Below are 23,307 nucleotides of genomic sequence, written 5' to 3' on the forward strand. Positions count from 1 at the left end.
ATTCAGAACAGAGTGGTATCAGACATATCAGAGACATGGCTTTCCTTTAGAGCAATAATCTAAAGAACATCAGGCATGGATCACCTTTTCTCTAACTGTTGTTGCATCCAAGATATCTTTGCTTATAAATTCAAATAATATTCATGTAATTACAGTTATAAGAACAAAACCGGCCCCTCAGCCAATTAGTCTGTTCTAGCACTTGCACACATATTTACATTAGTCCTCCATTCCCCCAATAGTGTATCATAAAATGTACAAAAGAACAGGCTGTTCAGTTCATCAAATCTGTGCAAGCCATCATGTACTCATTTACATTCATCCTTTTTAAATTTACAGTGGCTAACTAATCTTCCAATCATAATGTCCTTAGGATGTAGAGAGTCTCTCAGTCACTGGGCCTGCATGCAAACTCCACACAGAGTGCAATCAAATGGAAAACACTGACATGGGAGTTGTTGATGTTCCTCTTTAATGAAGATTATGCAATGGCACATCATGAACTTCCTGTTCCTCTGGGAAGTATTACCTCAGCACATGGCTTTCTCCCTTCATACGTTTTGACAGACATCCTGACCATTCCAACTCTCACAAGTCCACACCCCAACCCAGTTCTAGTTAGCATTCCTAATTTAATCTCAATTCTTTCACATAGTCATGAAACAGGACAGTTCTGCCTTCTCTCCACTCCTTATTACCTTTTCTCTTCATTTGTCTCTTCCTGTTTATCTTAACCACTGAAACTTGAGCTTAGGATCTTTCTACATTTCTTACTCTTTCCTTTTTTAAATTAACTTTCTCTCCCAGAATATAAGAATTTATATCCTGATAAGTCTATCAGGACTTAAATCCTAACTCTTCCTAGTACTGCTGGCTTAAGGGTGCAAAGGAAGTGCGTCCAAGTCCATGGCTACACTTCCATCTCTGGAAACTACAGATGTACAGGAGCTGGAATAATGTAGTATATCCTTGAGATATTGGCAGACAAGTGGAGAGGGGATTTCGTTGGGTGTCAATGAAACTGCACAGGGAAATGAACACTATTCATCACACCAAAAGGACATAATTCAGGCAGAAGTTTGGAAAACAAATGGTTACAAATAAGAAAACTTCAGTACTATGCTGTGACTTTAACCTTCCCTGCCTGATGAAGAGTACTGTAGTGGTTATTTTAAATGCTACTTTACTGCTTCCAGTTTGCCCCACCCCCACCCTGTTTTCTTTTAGGCGTTGGGTAAGATGGTCTTATAGTTCTTACACATTTGGATCCAATGATTATCACTTGGACCATAGAGTAATTTTACCTGCTGTCTGTGGCAATGACACATACAGATTCACCAGTGAACTCCATGCTCAGAAGAGGTCAGGATAAGGTGCATTTAGCACACTTGCTGCATGTCTGCCAGGAAAATTGGACTTGTTTTGTTCATTATAAATGACAGGAAGCTTCTTTAAAAAAATAGTCTTTTTCTTCAGTCTCTGTTGAAGTGGTATTGTGTGGATTTAACATTGTAAAACCATCCCACTGTCTACTTGTCCTCTGAGTTGGTCCACATACTGACCTACCATTGCCTTTGGTATAAACCTGCAACTCGTCTCTCCTTACCCCTTACCCCTGCTCCCACTCTGCAGACTTCATCTGGTTTTGGAATTTTTTTTGCACCATAGCATTTTGCTTTTTTATTATACTTACTTTAGTTTTGGATTGTATCAAACACACCACAAGGTGTTTGTTGTCTGAAAAAAAAAGTATTTTTCTATCTAACCACTCAAGGTATAGCAGTGATACACATTAGCTGTGACATTCCTGTCAAACCCCAGTGCTACAGACTCATCTGTGTAACATGCACAGATTAAAATATTTTACAAAGTGGTTGTTGTCTGAAATGATTGTGTAACTATCTCTGAACCAGTGTTCCATTCACACCATTGCACCCTTATACCAGAACTCAAGTTATAGTCTTAAACATACGAGAAGTTTCCATAGCTATATTCTGATTAATAAGGCTTATTGTACACTGAAGTTAAAAGAAAAAGCAAATGCAATGACTTTGAGTGATGGAATATTAATGAACCAATCAGAATCAGTAGGAAAAGAGATATGATTGTTCATTGAAAGCTTTTGCCCTGGGGTTACTTTCAGATTATGATCCTCATACAAATCTCCTTGGCATATTTTCCATCCTTTTTTCCCTTATTGCTAAACACCTCATGTAGAAAATTACACTCACTGGGAAAAGTAAGTGTTGAAACAAACACTTAAGAGAGAAAATATTCTTGAGAAATGTATCAGGCAGGTCTTCCTCAGAAGTGAAATATGAAAACAGAAAAGAGGTGCTATTCCCTAGAGCATATGAGGGGTGATTGATAAGTTTGTGGCCTAAGGTAGAAGGAGTCAGCTTTAGACCTAGCATGTTTATTTTTCAACATAGTCCCCTCCCACATTTACACAATTAGTCCTGCGGTCATGGAGCATACGGCTCTTGGATCTCCAGAAAGTGTCCACAGCAGGGGTGATTGATAAGTCCGTGGCCTAGGTTAGGAGATGAGTTATACAGCTCTCTTTACATGCACATGCAGTTCAACTCTGTGTGATTATGCAGAAAGTTTGAAGTTAATAACTCATCAGTTAATACCTCATCAAGGGTGATTGATAAGTTTGTGGCCTAAGGTAGAAGGAGATGAATTATTAACTTATAACTTTTCCAAGGAGGGCCTTCCCAACCCCGAGACCATCCTTCCGCCATCCTGTGTAGTGGCTGCCCTCACCTGGGAGATCGAGGCCATAGTCAAACAGGCCCAACGGACTTAGCCAGACCCAGGCAATGGACACTCAAATCACCTCTTTGTGCCTGACTCAGTTCGATCTCAGGTTCTCCAGAGGGGGTACACGTCTTGTTTTGCCTACCATCCTGGGATCGATCGGACTCTGTCCCTCATGAAGAGACATTTCTGGTGGCCCTCCATGGACGCTGACACCCATTCCTTTGTCTCTGCCTGTTCTATTTGTGCCCATGGAAAAGCCTCCCATCGACCCCCTGCTAGATTGCTTCGTCCCCTACCTGTCCCTAGCCGCCCTTGGTCTCACATCACGCTGGACGTTGTAACGAGACCACCCCCTACACTTGGGAACACTACCGTACTCACCGTGGTGGACCGCTTCGTAGCCCTTCCCAAACTCCCTACAGCTCATGAAACCTTCTCGTCCGTCACGTCTTCCGCCTTCATGGGATTCCCTCAGACATTATTTCTGACCGGGGCCCCCAATTTGTCTCTCAAGTTTGAAGATCTTTTTGTCAAGCCCTTGGAGCCTCAGTAAATCTGTCATCCTGCTTTCATCCGCAGACGAATGGGCAAACAGAGCGAGCTAACCAGGATTTGGAAGCAGCACTGCGCTGCGTAACCGCCAACAACCTGTCTGCCTGGAACACCCATCTCGCTTGGGTAGAGCATGCCCACAACTCCCCGGTCAGCACCGCCACCGGAATGTCTCCCTTTGAATGCTCCCTTGGTTACCAACCCCCTCTGATCTCCGCTCATGAAAATGACATTGCTGTGCCTTCTGTTCAGGCCCATCTCCGCCAGTGCCACAAGATCTGGAGAGACGCACGCGCAGCCCTGCTCCGTTCAGCCAACTACAACCGGAGGATGGCCAATCGCCATCGGATTCTTGCACCTAATTTTCGGCCTGGACAGAAGGTTTGGCTCTCTTCTAAAGATATCCCCCTCAAAAACGAGCCCAAAAGACTCAGCCCCTCGTTTCCTGGGGCCATTCATGATTGAGAGTATTGAGTTCTGATTTGAACTTTGCAACGTCACCATCCTCCAGCTGCCTCTTTTCAGAGGCTCTGCTGCCGAGCATTCGGGCATTCCTGCACTTGATTAATATCTTGTGTTTTAACTCTCGCAAAGGGAATAAAACATGGAAATTCAATAAGGAAATCGGCCAGACAAACAGCAGTAAGGACAATCGCTTCTTCCTGTGCACCATGAGTGAAGGTACTACTTTCATTATTACAACAGAGCATTTGGTTACTGGATACATTGAGTCTGTGGTAATATAGGTGCAGATAAGAAGACAATAGTGGGGTATTTGTTAAATAGGATTACTACTATTCTCTCAACAGAGAACAAAGCAAGGATTCCATTCCCTCAGCACAATGGTTGTTGGTATACATCAATAACTCTTCATTGCAAGGAGGTTTAGTAAGTTCAGTGTCTGGAACTGACAGATGGGGTGTCACAGTAGTATAGCAGTTAGTGTGATGCTGTTACTGCTCAGTGCATTTCGGAATTCATAAGTCAATTCTGGGGTCTCTGCACCTCCTCCCTGTGGAATGGGTGGAATTTCTGCAGGTCCTCCGGTTTCTTCCCACAGTCCAAAGACTTATCGGGTAGGTTAATTGGTCATTGTGAATTGCCCTGAGATTAGATTAGGGTTAATTGAGCTTGTTTGGGTGTTGGTGTGATTGAGAGCCCTGGTTAGGGGAATGAATCATGTTATTGGGAGCTGCAGTTGGGGAATGAATCATATGATTGGGAGCTGGGGTGGGGAAGGAATCATGTGATTGGGAGCTGGGGTGGGGAAGGAATCATATGATTGGGAGCTGGGGTGGGGAAGGAATCATGTGATTGGGAGCTGGGGTGGGGAAGGAATCATATGATTGGGAGCTGGGGTGGGGAAGGAATCATGTGATTGGGAGCTGGGGTTGGGGAAGGAATCATATGATTGGGAGCTGGGGTGGGGAAGGAATCATGTGATTGGGAGCTGGGGTGGGGAAGGAATCATATGATTGGGAGCTGGGGTGGGGAAGGAATCATATGATTGGGAGCTGGGGTTGGGGAAGGAATCATGTGATTGGGAGCTGGGGTGGGGAAGGAATCGTGATTGGGAGCTCTGGTTGGGAGAATGAAGCATGTCTTTGGGAGCTACAGTTTGGGAAGGAATCCTGTGATTGTGAACCGAAGATGGGAAGGAATCGTGATTGAGAGCAATGGTTGGGAAAGGAATCGTGATTGTGAGCTGGGCTTGGGGAAGGAATCAGAATGAGAATTCTAGATGTTAGGAACCAGGCAGCTGAAGGCATGAGCACTAAGAATCGTATAAGGAACTTGGAGTGAACAAGAGAACAGTGTTGAAGAAGGGCAGAGGTCACAAAGCAGTGCAGCATTAGCAAGATATAGAGTGATGAGAACACAGAATCCTCAACAGCAAAGAGGCTATCGACTTTACCATAGATTTCTGCATGAAAGGAACTTTCATGCATCTTTTCCACTCTGCTTACAACCACCTTAAATTACTATGATCATTTCATCCCCATCACTTCCAATCAACATCATCCAGGTAGTTGTTATTATTTTGTGAAGCCAGGTGGATAAAGTGCAGATTTAAAAAAAATCTGTGAATGTTAGTTGTAGAAATGTCGTGTAAAAGAGAGAACTGTTAGCTAGGACTAGGAAAAGAGACTTTCTACAGACTGTTTAACCCACTGTGCTGAGATCATAGAGCCTTCGCAGAACCAGATTACTTTGCTGGGGTTTTGTTTCAAACAGATACCAAATTCCCTCAGCCTCACAGACACACAAGTCAATACCCAGAATGCTGTTTGTCTCTCCCTCCAAGTCCCTCGGGCCTTGAATCAAAGGTCAAAGTCAAAGTAAGTTTATTATCAAAGTACCCATATGTCAAGAAGAATTCCACCTCCTTGAGGTACTGCCTCTTGACGATGTCCTTGATGATGGAAAGGATCATGATGTTAGGATACTTTGCCACTATCAGTTATTCTTCATATGTATGAAAGTGGTAGCATCTGAGGGTGTTGATGAGAATATGGGAAAAACACAAAATGAGATTAATATAGGATTTATTAGTAGTTGATGGTTGCCATGGATTCAGTGGGCCCAAGGGCCTTGTTTGGTGGTTATGTTTCTATAACTCAAACGAGACTGACGAATATAGAAATACCTCCAGCCAGAAATGCCACTTATCATCCATTCCTGCATCCTCCACAGAAGCCATTCTTCAGTATATCTGATTCACTCCAGCAGGTATCAGGAAACAGATGACAGTACCAGATACAGAAGGGATGATAGAACCAGACTACAGGACCACTGCAATACTGAAGCTCGGTGTTTCAGAACTATGTGTGCCCCTAGCCATGTTTTTGCAGTACAGTTACAACATCAGGCTTCACCCAACCACGTGGACATTTGCCCCGATATGTATCTTCTTTTCAAAAGAAAAACTGGGCATCCCTGTGAATAGGTTAATGATGAATGAGTCTACAGGTTTGTACAAATCCAAACTAACTGCTCTGCATCTTCACGAAAGTGGTGGCAGATCCATCAGCAGTACAAACTTGCAGACTAGGTCATCGATAACCTATTCACACAGGTGCCCAGTTTTTCATCAAGAACACTCAGCTTCAGAATCAGAAACAGGTTTAATATCATTGATGTATTTTATGAAATTTGTTGTTTTGCTGCAGCAGTACAGTGCAATACAAAATCATTTTGAAACTATAAATTCTGATTAGAATTTGCTTATAGAAGGTAGTGTACGTAGATTCATTGTATAATCAGAAATCTGATGGCAGATGGGAAGAAGTTATTGAGGGTTGAGTATGTGTCTTCAGGCTCCTGTATGTCCTCCCTGATGGTAGCAATGAGAAGAGGGCATGTCCTTAATGATGGATGCAGCCTTTTTGAGGCATCACCTTTTGAAGATGGCTTCAGGATAGTGTCCATGATGGACCTGCCTGAGTTTGTAATGTTCTGCAGCTTTTTCCGATCCAGTGCTGTCCATACCAGACAGCGATGCAACCTGTTAGAATCCTCTCCACAGTACATCTGCAGAAATTTGCTAGAACCTTTGGTGACATACCATGTCTCCTCAAACTCCTAATGAAGTGTAGCCGTAGTTGAACCTTCTTTGTAATTGCATCAATATGTTGGGCCCAGGATAGATCTGCAGAGATCCTGACACATAGGGACTTCACACTGCTCACCCTATCCGCTAGATAGGTATCTTATGGATAGGGGAATCAAGGGATATGGGGACAAGGCAGGAACCAGGTATTGATAGTAGATGATCAGCCATGATCTCAAAATGGCGGTGCAGGCTCGAAGGGCCGAATGGTCTACTTCTGCACCTATTGTCTATTGTCTATTGTCTACTGATGCCTCGATGAGGACTGGTGCATCCTCACAAAACGCCTCGCAGCCTTTGTCTGAACATAGACAGAGGAGCTAAGTTCCAAAGGCAAGATGAAGATGGCTGACAAGAATTAAGATAATATTTGACCATGTGTGGCATTAAGGAGCCTTAACAAAACCAAAATAAACATTGTCAGTTGCACCAGATGTGACTCCATTTTGTGGAAATCCTGTGGAAAATGAATATAATCATGAATCAAGGAGTAAGACCTCCACAAAATGGAGTCACATCTAGAAACATAGAAATATAGAAAACCTACAGCACAATACAGGCCCTTCAGCCCACAAACTGTGTCAAACATGTCCTTGCCTTAGAATGACCTAGGCTTATCCATAACCCTCTATTTTTCTAAACTCCATGTAGCCATCCAGGAGTCTCTTAAAAGACCCTATCATTTCTGCCTCCACTACCGCCGCTGGCAGCCCATTCCATGCACTCACCACTCTCTGCATAAAAACTTACCCCAAACATCTCCTCTGTACCTACTTCCAAGCACCTTAAAACTGTGCCCTCTCATGCTACCCATTTCAGCCCTGGGAAAAAGCCTCTGACTATCCACACAATCAATGTCTCTCATCATCTTGTATACCTCTATCAGGTCACCTCTCATCCTCTGTTGCTCCAACCAGAAAAGGCCGAGTTCAGTCAACCTGTTTTCATAAGGCATGCTCCCCAATCCAGACAACATTCTTGTAAATCTCTGCACTCTTTCTATGGTTTCCAAGTCCTTCCTGTAGTGAGGCAACCAGAATTAAGCACAGTACTCCAAGTGGGATCTGACCAGGGTCCTATATAGCTGCAACATTACCTCTCGGCTCTTAAACTCAATCCTACAATTGATGAAGGCCAATGTACCGTATGCCTTCTTAACCACAGAGTCAACCTGCGCAGCAGCTTTGAGTGTCCTACAGACTCGGACCACAAGATCCCTCTGATCCTCCACACTGCCAAGAGTCTTGCCATTAATGCCATATTCTGCCATCATATTTGTCCACCTCACTCTTATCTGGGTTGAACTCCATCTGCCACTTCTCAGCCCAGTTTTACATCCTGTCAATGTCCTGCTATGACCTCTGACAGCCCTCCACATTATCCATAACACCTCCAGCCGTTGTGTTATCAGCAAGTTACTAACCCATCCCTCCGCTTCCTCATCCAGGTCATTTATAAAAATCATGAAGAGTAAGGGTCCCAGAAAAAATCCCTGAGGCACATCACTGGTCACTGGCCTCCATGCAGAATATGATCCATCTACAACTAGTCTTTGTCTTCTGTGGGCAAGCCAGTTCTGGATTGACAAAGGCAATGTCCCCTTAGATCCCATGCCTTCTTACTTTCTCAATAAGCCTTGCATGGAGTACTTTATCAAATGCCTTGCTGAAATCCACATACACTACATCTTTGACTCTACCTTCATCAATGTGTTTAGTCACATGCTCAAAAAATTCAATTGGGCTCGTAAGGCATGACCTGCCTTTGACAAAGCCATGCTGACTATTCCTAATCATGTTATGCCTCTCCAAATGTTCATAAATCCTGCCTCTCAGGATCTTCTCCACCAACTTACCAACCACTGAAGTAATACTCACTGGTCTATAATTTCCTGGGCTATCCCTACTCCCGCTCTTGAATAAGGGAACAACATTCGCAACTCTACAATCCTCCGGAGCCTCTCCCGTCCTCATTGATGGTGAAAAGATCATCGCCAGAGGCTCAGCAAACTTGTAGAATACTTTGGGGTTTTCCTCAATCCTGTCCACCAAGTCCTTCTCATGGCCCTTCTGGCTCTCCTAATTTCATTTTTAAGCTCCTTCCTGCTCGCCTTATAATCTTCTAGGTTAATTTCCTAATACCTGATCAAGTACAGCCTCTCCTCTTGTAGGCTTGTCTACATCTTGCGTCAAGAAACCTTCCTGAACATACCTAATAAACTCCACCCAAACTAAACCCCTCAACTCTAGGGGTTTATCAATATTTGGGAAATTTAGATCTCCCACCACAACAACCCTGTTATTATCACTCCTTTTCAGAATTTGGCGCAAAGGACAATGGTTGTGTTTGTTGCCGACCAGTTACCTCAGATTAAGGATAGTAGCACAATAGTTCAACAGACAAATAAACTAGGCCCAAATGTAAGCATCAATACATTTCCTCCCATCCTAGGATTTGATAATGGATGATATCGCAGAGTTTAGTTCCATTCCCAAATATTTGGCTTAATGTTCAAAAGGTCTAGACAATGCTCAGGTTTTGCATGATTATTATTTAGTAACAAGCATACCACAAAGAAAAGATTCTCTTAAAATTACTATTCTCAGTCTATGGTATTATCATCAGTGAGTCAGACACAAGCCCAATATGTCCAAGGTTTCCTTATACAGTAACATACCCTTTCCTCGTGTTAGTCACGTAAACCCTCCCTGTACTTCCAGTGCATTTATATCCATTCTTAAATGAGAAAACTTGTTCTGTGCTCAGTCCAGCCAGTTTGGTTTCACCATTGTCTGTATAAATTATAATCTCCCTCTTTTTGTGTTCTGTTTCCCAGCAATAAATGATAACTTTTAGCTTTCTAAATGCTTGCTGTACCTGTTTTTTAGGCTTTAAAAAATAAGGATGAGGACAGCCAGATCACATTGCATCTCCAAGCTCGGCAATCACTCACGATTAATTTCATATGCTGCTTTTTTTTAATGCCTTTTCACATCCCATAAATGAATTTAAAAAATCTTCGGGCATTATCTCTTCTAAAACCCATCTGTGTTTATAATACTAGTTGTATAGATATAATGATGAAGTAAATCACATTGAAGGGACAATGGACTATAATTCATTGAAGCCATTTGTTTTATAGTGATTACATTATATGTCCAGAATCCAAATGTGAAGATTTGATTTAAGTGGATAAGAATCATATTGAAAGAAACTGGTGGAAACAAGGGCCTTTTAAAAATGTTTTTTTTCTCATTTCTGTGGTGCTGCATGTTTTATTGATTTACAGTAAAGATATAAAACCAGATGTCCATTTAATTATCCTTCTACCAGCTTCTCATGCTTTATCTTCAATAAATTCCCTTGTCATTCTTCCAAATGACTAATGAATATATTGATAACATTTAAGAACTTAATATTTCACCAGATAAGCTTGGAAGAGTGGCAGATCTTATTATCTTCTCCTTCCAGAATACTATTGCTTCCATATCCCTATAACTGTTTTGTGATACTTCAAAGGAGTTCCTTATTCTGGCTGCGGCCTGCCCTTTACTGTGAGCCATCCTAGCTGTTAATCACTTTAATGTAAAGAGTTCTTTCCCAATCTTATGCCAAGCCTTCTTCTTCACAACCCTGAAGCAATGCTGTGATGTATCTGTTAGTGTCCCATTGCATTCTTCAGAAACCCTTGGATGCCTATGATATGTGGCATTCTGAAGATGCAAATTCCTGGCATACTTTTCCCTCTGGAATAAAAAGGTGGTGCAGGGACGAAGGATGGAGCAGTGGGAATAATCAGCAACAAATTTGACCTCAGGATTTCATTGTAGGCCTTCCTGCATCAACTACTCAGCCATATTAACCCAAATCAGGTACTAATCCTGAGGACTATCCAGCTCTTGATGTTCTCATGGTATGCAGTACAAATAGGGAAGTGTATTTTTATACAGATTTGCTGTCAATCTGCCAATAACTAAGACTGGACAATGGGGGTGAATAGGATCTGCACAGGGCACATAAAATGGAAGATACATTTAGGAGTTACCCCATCGCTTCATCATTTTCCAGAGTCCCTGTGGCTCATCTGGCGCTGTTGACAGAAGGAGAAATTCCTGCCCACATGGAAATTCAAGCATTCACTGTTCTTTATTGTTAATCGCATTTAATTGTTTTTTTTTCCTTTTAAAAAAAAATGGAACGCTTCACGAATTTGCGTGTCATCCTTGTGCAGGGGCCATGCTAATCTTCTCTGTATCATTCCAATTTTAGTATATGTGCTGCCGAAGTGAGCACTCAATTGGGTTTTTGATTTCATTTAATTCATTCCAGTTTATTATATTACCTTTGGGTTATTTCTATTTTATTCACTTGTAGGCTATGCATTTGATTCAGCAAGAAAGTGGGCGTGACAAACAACAATAGGACTGAACTTTGATATGAGGACTCACCTTTCAACATGCATTAACTTATATTCAAAGGACCAACTCTTTAATCAACATTTCTCTTCTGAAAATACTGCCTAAAATTCCAACATTTTCTACTTAATGAGCTGTGACAATAAAATAACCGGCTCTTCCAGGTGAGGCAACACTTCACCTGCCAGTCTACTGGGGTTAACCTATGGTATCTGGTGCTCCTGATGCAGCCTTCTCTACATTGGTGAGACATGTCGTAAATTGGGGAACCACTTCATTAAGCACATCCGCACCAACAGCCGCTAGTAGAACTTCCCAAAGGCCAAACATTTTAATTCCAATTGCCATTCCCTTTCCGACATGTCAATCCATGGACTCCTGTTATACCAAAATGAGGCCACTCTCAGGGTGGAGGAGCAACACCTTATATTCTGTCTGAGTACCCTCCTACCTGATGGCATGAATATTAATTTCTCCTGGTGAACAAAAATTCCACCCCCTCCTCTATTCCCCACATTGACCTTCTCACCTGCCTAATACTTCCCACTGGGTCACCTCTCTTTTCCCTTTCCCCTATTGTCCACTCTCCCCTCCAATCAGAATCTTTCTTCTCCAACCCTTGACCTTTCCCACCCACTTGGCTTCACCTATCACCTTCCAGCTGAATGAGAACTTTGAAAAAAAGCTCTAAGCATAAAGTCCCAATTTCTTGAATAAAATCTGTAAATGTCGGAGATGCTCAGAAAGTCAGTATTTGTGGAGAGAAAGACAGAGTTAACATTTCGGGTTAATAACCTTACGTTTGATCCTTTATCTGATAAAGCAATAATTCTGCTTCTCTCTGCACATACACTGCCCAACCTGCTCAGTTTCCCCTGACTATTTTCTGTTTTTATTTTAGATTTCCAGTATCTACAGCTTTTTTGCTTCAAAACTCTTTAGCTCCACTTGTTAGTTAATCCAGTCTGACGTCAATATTCCAGTTTTTGAATGACAACAAGGAATAAATATTATAATTTTACAATTTGAGATGAATTATTAGGGAATGAATGATGGTAACAAGGATTGAGAGAACTGAAATTGGCAAGAGCTTTCTTGATCTCTTGGGAGTGTGAAACATCCTGTGTGAGTGGGTCCCCTGTACTTAAACAGCGGCAGAGAAGAATAAGAGCATAGTGAGGGCATGGCAAGCAGAAAAACTTCTGAGAAGATGGTCAAATGTTGCAACACTCTCCACGGGCTTTTGGAACCCGTGAATGTTTTGTGATGTTAAAACAAGAATGGAGGAGGAATTCTGGGAGTGAATCAATCTGTAAGTAAATAGTAAGCAATTGGTCTGTCTAATTTTAATTCAGCCAAATTAAACTAGCAGACAGGAGAGATTTTTCTGTGCTAATTCCTGAGATGAGAAACTTGTCCTATCAAGAATAGCTAACAAAAAGCCAGACCTGTACTCTTCAGTTTTGTTTGACTGATTAGATCCTAGGGGACCTGATCTGATGAGATATTTCCGCTAGTAGGAGAGAAGTGACAAGATAATAGACTGGCTATTTAGAATCAAAATTCATAGTGATTTCAAAATCAGAATCAGATTTATTAGCACTGATTTATGTTATGTGAAGTTTGTTATTTTGTAAAAACAGTGCAATGCAAAAACATAAAATGACAAAATAAAGAGAGCAAAAATAAAGGAATAATGAGGTAGTGTTCATGGGTTCACAAAACTGATGGAGAAGAATCTCTGGTAGGGGAAACAACTCTCTAAAATTTCCTACCCCAATGATTGTGGATGGTTGGTCACTGGAGATACTTAAAGAGAAACTAATTCATTACATAGATTTGTAGATTTAGTAAGAAGGAAATGGTGACTCTTAGAGAGCACTATGGTGAGGACTTCAAAGAGATTGGAAAACAGTATCCCATATATTTTCCATTAGATGGACAGGGACAGAGATTGCAGGATACATCACAAAATTGCAAGTCAGTCTCATTGGCTTGCAAAACTGTGAAGGGGGAAAACAAATATGTTAGTGATAAAAATATTATAATAATTAGAAATGATAGTATCTTGTGCAGCCCAAGTCAAAGCTATGATATATCACATTGCGTCTCTGGTGCTGGGGTAAGGGACATCATGATGAGGAATTTGCAAATGGGACAGGAAAATAGGGTCCAGGTTGGATGAAATAGAATGGATAGGAAAAGGAAAGAAGTCTTCCTGTAGAAGTACAATGAGCTAAATTTAAAAGAGCAGGATCTGAAGTTAATGGACTCTGAATCTCTGACAACCTACTTGCAAATTGGGGCAGACAAATCAGAAGAGTTTGAGAGGATACAGTATTGTAGTGGTTGGTACAGTATAAGTGACCCGGTTTCATTTCCTGCTGCTGCCTGTGATGAGTTTATATGTTCTCCCCATGACCGTGTGTGTTTCCTCTGGATGCTTCGGTTTTCTCCAAAGTCACAGCAGCTGGTAGGTTAATTGATCATTGTAAATTGTCCCATGATTAAGCTAGCATTAAATTAGGGGTTTGATGGACAGCACAGCTTGAAGGGCCAGAAGGGCCCATTCCCACTGTATCTCAAAAAATAAATAAAAATTTGCGTGCAGTCAAACGATTGGTGAGTCAAAGGGGTCCCTTTCCATAACACTGGCAATCGTACAGCAGGTGCACTGTTATAACAGACTGCACTTAAGCCAGATTGGGATCTCATGGAAAGAATAAAAGAGGAGGTGGCAAATATTCATTCTGTAGAATGAGTAGGAGATCTATAAGAAATAAAACATGCCAAGCTAAGCAATATAAGAAAGAATACAGATCCTACTAAATTAAGAACTAAAACAGTTCAACAGAAGAAGTCCAAGAAATTTGAGTATACAGTGAAAGTAGGTACAATTAAAATGTAAGTCAAATTCCTACATTATAATGTCAATAATCATGAAGGGGAACCTCATCAACTTTACTGGGCGTCATAGGAATTTTTTATATCTTATTGAGATTACGGTTTGTTCTTCTAAGCTGTTTAATACTTCCTCATAGACATCCCCCTAGCCCAGGAACTAGTCTGGATATGGATCCCTTGCATGCTGACCCCTGCACAACCTCAGTTTGTCTTGATTGTTAACACAAATGACACATTTCGCTGTATGTCGTAATGCATGTGTGATGCATAATTGAATCAGAATCTAAATCTGAATCAATCAGTTGCTTTACTGCACATATTCTGTCACAAGTGAATCCTTCGTTAAGTAGGGAGACCAGACATTTGCACCTAATATTCCTCATTTGGTATCACCAGGGCTCTCTATAATTTGCACAAGATGTCCTTGGCTGTCAAGATTTTTAAACGTTTTTGATTCACCTCTGCTCTTTCTTTGTTCCAATTATTTTCAATGTGTTTGAAATTCTGTATAAGTATAAAACCATAACTTTTACTCATTTTCCTTCTTCCTGCCTTTATTAGTCAGTCTGTAGATTTGAAGACCACTCGAAGTGTTGGATCCTATATTTTCTTATATCTTTGCTCGTCTCGATTCTATTGTGGTGGAGTCACTATTTTCTCACTCCATTTTGTTATGGTTAGCACATTCAAATATTCTGCTTTCCTCTTTGTCCTGCCTAAATATTTTACATACTGAAGTGTTAAATATTTATACTCTGCAAGTGGTCTGATCTTTCTATAGCCATAAATCAGTAATTCTGAGCAAACATTACTGTTCTCAGTTCTGCTGCATGATCATACACATTACCATATAGGAACAAAACTTACACTTTAATTGTACCTGCTTTTGTTGTATATCTAACTTTGGAAGAGTCACGTACAAGGTGTGATATCCACGTTCAAGGTGTATTTTTTATGGCAAACCATCTCTCAGATGCTGCAAGCAACAGCCGAATTTAAAATACTGGGAGATTACCAACGGTGAGGGAATGGTGGAAATCCTTTAACATCAGACATGCCATCAACAACATTGATGAATGCTGGAAAGAGGTCAGGTCTTCCACTCTCAATGGAGTGTGGAAAACAATTTGGGCGGAGTGTGTGCACACCCTCAAGGGGTTTCCTGCCTTCACTGCAGCAGTCCAGGATTGTGTGGCCCTGGGCCATAAAATCGGTGGGGAAGGATTCTCAGATCTCGAGACTGCTGACGTGGTAGAACTCCTGGACTCTCATGATGAAGAAATAAGTGTGGATGACCTTCTGCGTTTAACTCAGACTAAAGCTGATAACAACAATGAAGAAGAAAGTGTCAAGTTGCAGGTGAAGGATTTTACGGTGAAGCAACTGGCAGAATTTTTTACGGCTGGTGAACACTTGGCACAAATGGTGATGGACATGGACCCAAGTTTAGAACGGGGTCAGCATTTCAGACATTCCCTGCAGTCAATCCTTCTTCCCTACAAGCAAACTTATGCTGAAAAACAAAATGCTGCCAAGCAAACAACCCTCACCACTTTCTTCAAACCGGTGTCATCCACACCAACTCCACCTCCACACTTGTCGCATCTCCTGCTACCGGCAGTTCTGAGAGTTCCACTAACTTGCCAGAGAGTTCTGTGAGTCTTCCTTCACCCCTTGCTGTCCTTGATGATCCTGACGACCCACAACCATCCACCTCATGCATGTAAAGCTGCACAACCACTCATCTCCCGGAGCCTACACACCTGCCACTGTTGGTGAGTACTGTAAACCCCAGTATGTTAACTTTCTATGATTTATTATGAAGAATATTAGCTTAAATTGATTAAATATAATATGAGTGGTGCCTTGTGGTACTGCTTTTGTGTCGTATTGGTATGAAAATGTGAGTAAATTACAGATAAAACATATTTAGGAAGCCCTCCCGAACGCATCCCTATTTTTTCTATTTAAATAATTATTCACATACAGGTGTTCCCCGTTTTTCAAACGCTCGCTTTACGACAACTCGCTGCTACGAAAGACTACATTAGTACCTGTTTTCACTAACCAAAGAGGATTTTCACTTTTATGAAAAAAAGACACCCGCTTTATACGTATGTTTTCCCCGAGAAAGACTACCATGACCGTGAAGCCTTGTGCGGGCAGTTGTTTGCGCATACACGTACGTGCGTAGGTGTGTACGTGCAGATTTTTTTTCTCCAAGTCCATTTTGGCTCACTGTCTTTCCGATTTTGATAAGTGAAACTACACCATACCTACAATATTTCTACTTATGTGGGGTGTATATTTATCATATCATTCCTGCTTTTACTGTATGTTAGTGTTATTTTAGGTTTTATGTATTTTTTGGTATGATTTGGTAGGTTATTTTTTGGGTCTGGGAATGCTCAAAAATTTTTCCCATATAAGTTAATGGTAATTGCTTCTTCGCTTTACAACATTTCAGTTTACAAACGGTTTCATAGGAACGGTCTACCTTTGGATTGTGGGGGAAACCTGTAATGCATTTTCCATACTATGCATCGACTGCGAGGAAAGTATCCATAGCAAATAATGGGAATAGGGTGTAGTAAAACTGTTTATTCAATCACTTAGGATACCCTTCCTCAGGAGGACCACAATTCTTACTTGTTTAGCTCAACCTCATATGTTTTATTTCTTGTAGATCTCCTTCTCCTACTCTGATGAATGGTCTTGCCTCTTTTAATCTTCACATTATATCCAGTGTCATGAATGGTTATAACAGTTTTGCTCTGAGGTACTCTCTCTCTGTTTAGATAATTCTCCACAGGCAGAGATCAGCACATTAAAACATTAAACTTATTAAATATGTGTAATATGTGTTAAAAGGCCAGCCATGATTTTATTGAGGGGTGGACTAGGCAGGCTGGGCCAAATGGACAACTCCTACTTCAGTTTCTTACATTCCTCACATAAATCCTTCAGCATTCTTCGTCCTCTAAAGTCAGGTACCTCAGGTACCTCAATAGGGAAAGGCGAGAAGGGTACAGGTCCAACACAAGCAATTGGCGTTTGCATATGGGCATCTTGTTCTTCATGGATAAGTTGGGCCGGCTTCTGTGAAGTAGGACTCTGTGTTTAAAGTCTGAGGATTAAAGATTAGCTTTATTTGTCACATGTACATCAAAATATACAGTGAAATGCATTGTTTGCATTGAATCAAATCAGTGAGGATTGTGCTGGGCAGCCCACAAATGCCACCACGCTTCCAGCGCCAGCATAGCATGCAACAACTCATTAACCCTAACCTGTACATCTTTGAAACGTGAAATGGAAGCGAGAAACCAGTAATGGGGAGACCATACAAAATACCCACTGACAGCAGCGGGAATTGCGTCTGGCCACTCTGTAAAGTGCTGACTAACTGCTACGCTACTATGCACTTCCCCAGACTCTCCCTTATGTATCTCCATGACAATCACAGAAACTTCCCCTGTAGTGGTGAGCTTGACGTTCTCACCAGTCACTGGGAAACAGGCTTGTCTTTGATTACTTCTGAACCTGCTGTGAAATGCTCAGAGATTTGCCTCCAGTTTAACTGCTGCATTTCTGCTGTTACTTCACACTGGGATAATTAACACTTCGAATAATTACACTGCTTCGTTGTGATGTTCTCTCTATCTGTTCAAATAATTCTCTACAACCCTATGAGGTCAGCTTTCCTCCTCCCTCATCTCCTGCTTATTATCTTCCCCCGTTTCTTTGTAGATTTCCGGGTGTTGAATGCCTAAGACTAGGGAAGAAACTTTATTTATTTATTGAGATACAGTGCAGAATAGGCCCTTCTAGCTGCGCCGCTGTAATATGGAAGGTTAACTTTCTTGTGGATTGATAATTGTTCTGAAAGTCACTTCCACCACGTTGGATAACGATGGGCCTGCTCGAGGTATGTAGCCGCCTTCCCACTGGTTAGCTCCCGAGCCCTGCAGCACTGGTTTCTGGTCCCAGGTCACGTGCTGCCATACCTGCGGCTGGCTTCCCATCTTCAGATGTATAAAGCTGAACGACCGTGTGCGAGTCGCTCTCATTTTACCCCGAGCCGCTCCAGGCTGACAGCTGTGTTCGGCGCTGGAGAAACCGTTTGGAAGCTGTTTTGCTGTTACAGGGGTGAGGGGCTCATGTTTTGGGTGCACACTTAATTAGTTATTTATAGCTCATTTAATCTTGTTGTGTAAATTGGACTGATTTAACAAGTGCCTTGAATGCTTGGTATTGTAGATTCTATAGTTTGGTTGACCTGGATGAGTGCTTGTTCGACTTACATGTGAGTAAAGTGTTTTGTTGCTTGCTTGTCAATGAACAGTCTGCCATTTCACATACTGAACCCGCGACTCTGCCTCCATTAAACAGATGCCCAGCAATGCCCCGATTTAACCGTAGCCTAATCACAGGACAATTTACAGTGGACTGTTAACTTGCCAACCGGTACGTCTCTGGACTGTGGGAAGAAACCGGAGTACCTGGAGGAAACCCACACGGTCACGGGGAGAACATAGAAACTCCTTACAAGTAGCAGCATAATTACAGCCATCAAAAAAAAAGTTCAAAAGCAATGCTGCGTATGAGATCCTATAACTGTTTCTTCATTTGATTACGCAAGAAAACGAATCTCAGGATTGTGTATATGACAAATATGTAATTTGATGATAAATTTTCTTTGAACCCTCAGCTTGGATCATTTGTTTGTATTATTTTTCCTCACACCTGAGGCAAGAATGTGTGCGTATTTGAGTCACGGGAGGAAGAGTAGCACACCAGGTAGAACAATACGTCACAACTCCGATGACCTGCGTTCAATCCTGTTCTCCGGTGCTGTCTTTGTGGAGTATACGTGTTCTCCCTGTGACTGTGTGAACTTCCTCTGGGTGCACCAATTTCCTCCCACATACCAAATCATGTAGGTTTGCTCCCCTCCCCACTTCGCTCCATCTCTATTGCCTTTTACTTTCTGCTTCCACCCATCACCCACCTGCCAGTGTCTCAAACTCCACCTCTCCACTCCCCAAGTAGCTCCCCCTGCCTGCTATCCTACAACACTACTCAGATTTGAGGCTTCAGTCTCACCACTGACCCTTTCCCATTTATGCTGGCTCTCTCTCTTATCCATTCTCTGTCCCGAGGCAGAATATTGACCCAAATTATCATCAGTTACCCCTATCCCCACCCCACAGATGCTGCTCAGCCTGCTGAGTTGCTCCAGTAGATTGCTTGTCGCCATGGAATCCAACATCTACAGTTACCTGTGTCTCCAAAAACATGCAGGTTGACCAGTTAATCAATTTCTGTATCTGACCCTTTGTAATGATGGAAGGCAGGGGACACAGAGGGAGAGCTGATGGGCCAGTGAGTCAGAAGCAGTATCAGGTTTATTATCATTGACGTGTTGTTCTGCGGTGGCATCACAGAGCAATACGTGCAGATTACTGTAAGTTACACAAAATAAGTAAACAGTGCAAAAAGCAAATACTGTGGTGGCATTTATAATCCATTCAGAAATCTGATGGCAGAGGGGAAGAGGTTTTCCTAGAACATTAAGTGCTTGTCCTCTTCCCTGATGGTAATAATGATAAGAGGGTAACAGATGAGGAGCCAGTGGATTGGAGTCCTCTAGAGATTTTCGCGCCCTTGAAGTACTCAAGTGAGGGTCCTTCTTCATCATCATCTATCGATTTACTCCTCCATCTGCACCAGCCACTGCTTTCTGCAAGGTATATGGCCCAATATTGGCCTTGTGGAGCACACAACAAAGGGCACTAATGCTCAGGAATTCTTTTCAGAGAGTACTGCCTGAAGCTTCCTGTTTTATCCAGGGACCAGAATCTCATCCTGAAGAACCCAATTATCCTATGGCTATGCTGGTTGTACTGATACTTTAAAGTCCAATCAGGAGCCCAGATTAAAGATTATCTTTATTTGTCAGATACACATTAAAACATAAAGTAGAATGCATTGTTTACATCAAATCAGCTGCGGGAATCAAACCTCAATCTTGTAGTTGGCGTTGAAAAGCATTGTGCTAATCGCTATGCTACTGTGCCACTCTTTATTATGGTGAGGAGCCAAGGAAGGAAGGAGTGAGCCTTCTTCCCATAAGCTGTGCTGGGTTGGAGCTGAATTAAAGCCTGGTAAAGCCATGGGTGACCGTGGAGGTGCGTGTGCTGCTGAGGAACCATGACTCCACCTTCAGAGCAGGTGACAAGGCAGCTCTAACAACAGCATGGGCCGAACTTTCCCAGGCCATCAGAGAAGCAAAGCGTGCACACGCCCAGTGAATCCACAGCCACTTCCACAACAGCGGCCACACGCGGCGCATATGGAAGGGCATTTCAGGACATCACCGACTACAGAACAACATTACCTGACTGTGCGAGTGATGCCTCCCTCCCAGATGCGCTGAACAACTTCTACGCTCATTCTCAGGCAGAAAATGACATGGCGGCGAGGAAGTCCCTCCCTCCTCCAAATGACCAGGTGCTGTGTCTCACCATGGCTGATATGAGAAGAACCCTGTGCAGGGTCAACCCACGGAAGGCTGCTGGACCAGACAATATTCCTGGAAGATGCTTAGAGGATGTGCAGACCAGCTAGCAGATGTTCTCACTGACATCTTCAACATCTCACTGAGCAGCGCCACCATTCCAACGTGCTTCAAGGCCGCCACCATCGTCCCCATTGCTGAAGAAATCTTCAGTGTCCTGCCTCATTGACTACCGTCCCGTTGCACTTACATCCATCATCATGAAGTGTTTCAAGAGGCTCATCATGAGGCATATCAAGACCCTGCTGTCCCCTGCAGTTTGAGTATGGTCCCAACCATTCAACAGACAACACCATTGCCACCACCCTCCACCTGGCCCTAACCCACCTGGACAAAAAAGACACATACGTTCGGATGCTGTTCATAGACTTTAGTTCAGCATTCAACACAATCATTCCTCAGAAACTGATTGGAAAGCTGAGCCTACTGGGCCTGAACACCTCCCTCTGCAACTGGATCCTAGACTTCCTGACTGGGAGACCTCAGTCAGTCCAGATCAGAGGCAGTATCTCCAACACCATCACACTGAGCATGGGGGCTCCCCAGGACTGTATGCTCAGTCCACTGCTGTTCACTCTGCTGACCCACGACTGTGCTGCAACATACAGCTCGAACCACATCATCAAGTTCGCTGATGTCACGACCGTGGTGGGGCTCATCAGCAAGAACGACGAGTCAGCTTACAGAGAGGAGGTGCAGCGGCTAACGGACTGGTGCAGAGCCAACAACCTGTCTCTGAATGTGAACAAAACAAAAGAGATGGTTGTTGACTTCAGGAGGGCACGGAGCAACCACTCCCCGCTGAATATCAACGGCTCCTCAGTAGAGATCATAAAGAGCACCAAATTTCTTGGTGTTCACCTGCTGGAGAATCGCACCTGGTCCCGCAACACCAGCTCCATAGCAAAGAAAGCCCAGCAGCATCTCTACTTTTCGCGAAGGCTGAGGGAAGTCCATCTCCCAACCCCCATCCTCATCACATTCTGCAGGGGTTGTATTGAGAACATCCTGAGCAGCTGCATCACTGGCTGGTTCGGAAATTGCACCATCTTGGATCACAAGACCCTGTAGTGGATAGCGAGGTCAGCTGAGAAGATCATCGGGGTCTCGCTTCCCGCCATTACAGTTATTTACAGTACATGCTGCATCCACAAAGGAAACAGCATTATGAAGGACCCCATGCACCCCTCATACAAACTCTTCTCCCTCCTGCCATCTGGGAAAAGGCGCCGAAGCATTCAGGCTCTCACGACCAGTCTATGTAACAGTTTCTTCCCCCAAGCCATCAATACCCAGAGACTGGACTGACACCAACTTACTGCCCTCTACTGTGCCTATTGTCTTGTTTATTATTTATTGTAATGCCTGCACTGTTTTGTGCACTTTATGCAGTCCTGGGCAGGTCTGTAGTCTAGTTCAGTTTTTTTCTGTGTTGTTTTTACATAGTTCAGTGTAGTTTTTGTACTTTTCATGTAGCAGAATAGTCCTGAAAAATGTTGTCTTGTTTTTACTGTGTACTGTACCAGCAGTTATGGTCGAAGTGACAATAAAAAGTGACTTGATTTGACTTGACCTGACTTGAAATTGTGGATGTGATGTCCTATCGACTCACCTTCAGGGACTCGTCATCTCATGTTCTCGATATTTATTTATTTATTATTATTTCTTTCCTTTTGTATTCACAGTTGGTTGTCTTTTGCACTCTGGTTGAATGCTCAGGTTGGTGTGTTTTTTCCATTTATGCTAGTGAGATTATTATTCTATTATGGATTTATTGAGTATGTTGACAAGAAAATGAATCTCAGGGTTGTATATGGTGACATATATGTACCTTACCAATAAATTTACTTTGAAGTTTGTATTTATGACAATGCCCAAGAGGAATTTCAGCTCACAGTTAAGTAGGAAGTGAGCACTGAAGAAGAGATGGACCTTGTAGAGAGCTCAGGGTACCACTAGTATAGAGAATCCCGTGATATATGCACACCTCACTTAAAGTTAACATGAAGTTAAACTTGTATTCATAGCTTTCTTGTTTTCCTTTTAATTAGTTTGTTTGGGAGTTACAAAGCTTAACAACAGCAAACATTGGTCACCACTAGCATACCCCAGGAAAGGGTAATCCTCAAAATAGCAATGACTTTTATGTTTATGGACAGAGCAGTGATCACTTGGAAAACCAAAGCCTCTGGAGGTGCAAGCAAGGCCCATGCCTGAGTCTTGGGTGGGGACAGGGGCTGCCTTTCCCCCCTGGAGTACTCCAACACCCTTAATCCTTATTATTGTTTCTTACCAGTGGGATCGCCACTAAAGGACATTGTGGACACGTGATACTGGCGTCAGAATGTGTGGTGCCTCTCGCGGGCTGCTGCAGCATGTCCCTAGGTGCACTGGTTGTTAACACAAAGGCGCACCTCACTGTATGGTCCAATCCACATTTGATAAATTAATCTATTGGCCCACTTTTCTGTGGTCGGACC

The 23,307-nt window shown here is 42.6% G+C and overlaps 1 non-coding gene and 1 pseudogene across 1 annotated transcript; both read right to left on the reverse strand.

Moving 5' to 3' along the window:
* The window catches only part of LOC132403367 (1-phosphatidylinositol 4,5-bisphosphate phosphodiesterase delta-4-like), a 45,498-nt pseudogene that overhangs the window by 19,739 nt on the left and 2,452 nt on the right, over positions 1-23,307 (reverse strand).
* On the reverse strand, positions 11,115-11,221 carry LOC132404324 (U6 spliceosomal RNA). The gene has a single exon (XR_009515494.1). It is a non-coding gene; the product is annotated as a U6 spliceosomal RNA (small nuclear RNA).

Source organism: Hypanus sabinus, chromosome 13, assembly GCF_030144855.1.
Source record: "Hypanus sabinus isolate sHypSab1 chromosome 13, sHypSab1.hap1, whole genome shotgun sequence".
Lineage (NCBI taxonomy): Eukaryota > Metazoa > Chordata > Chondrichthyes > Myliobatiformes > Dasyatidae > Hypanus > Hypanus sabinus.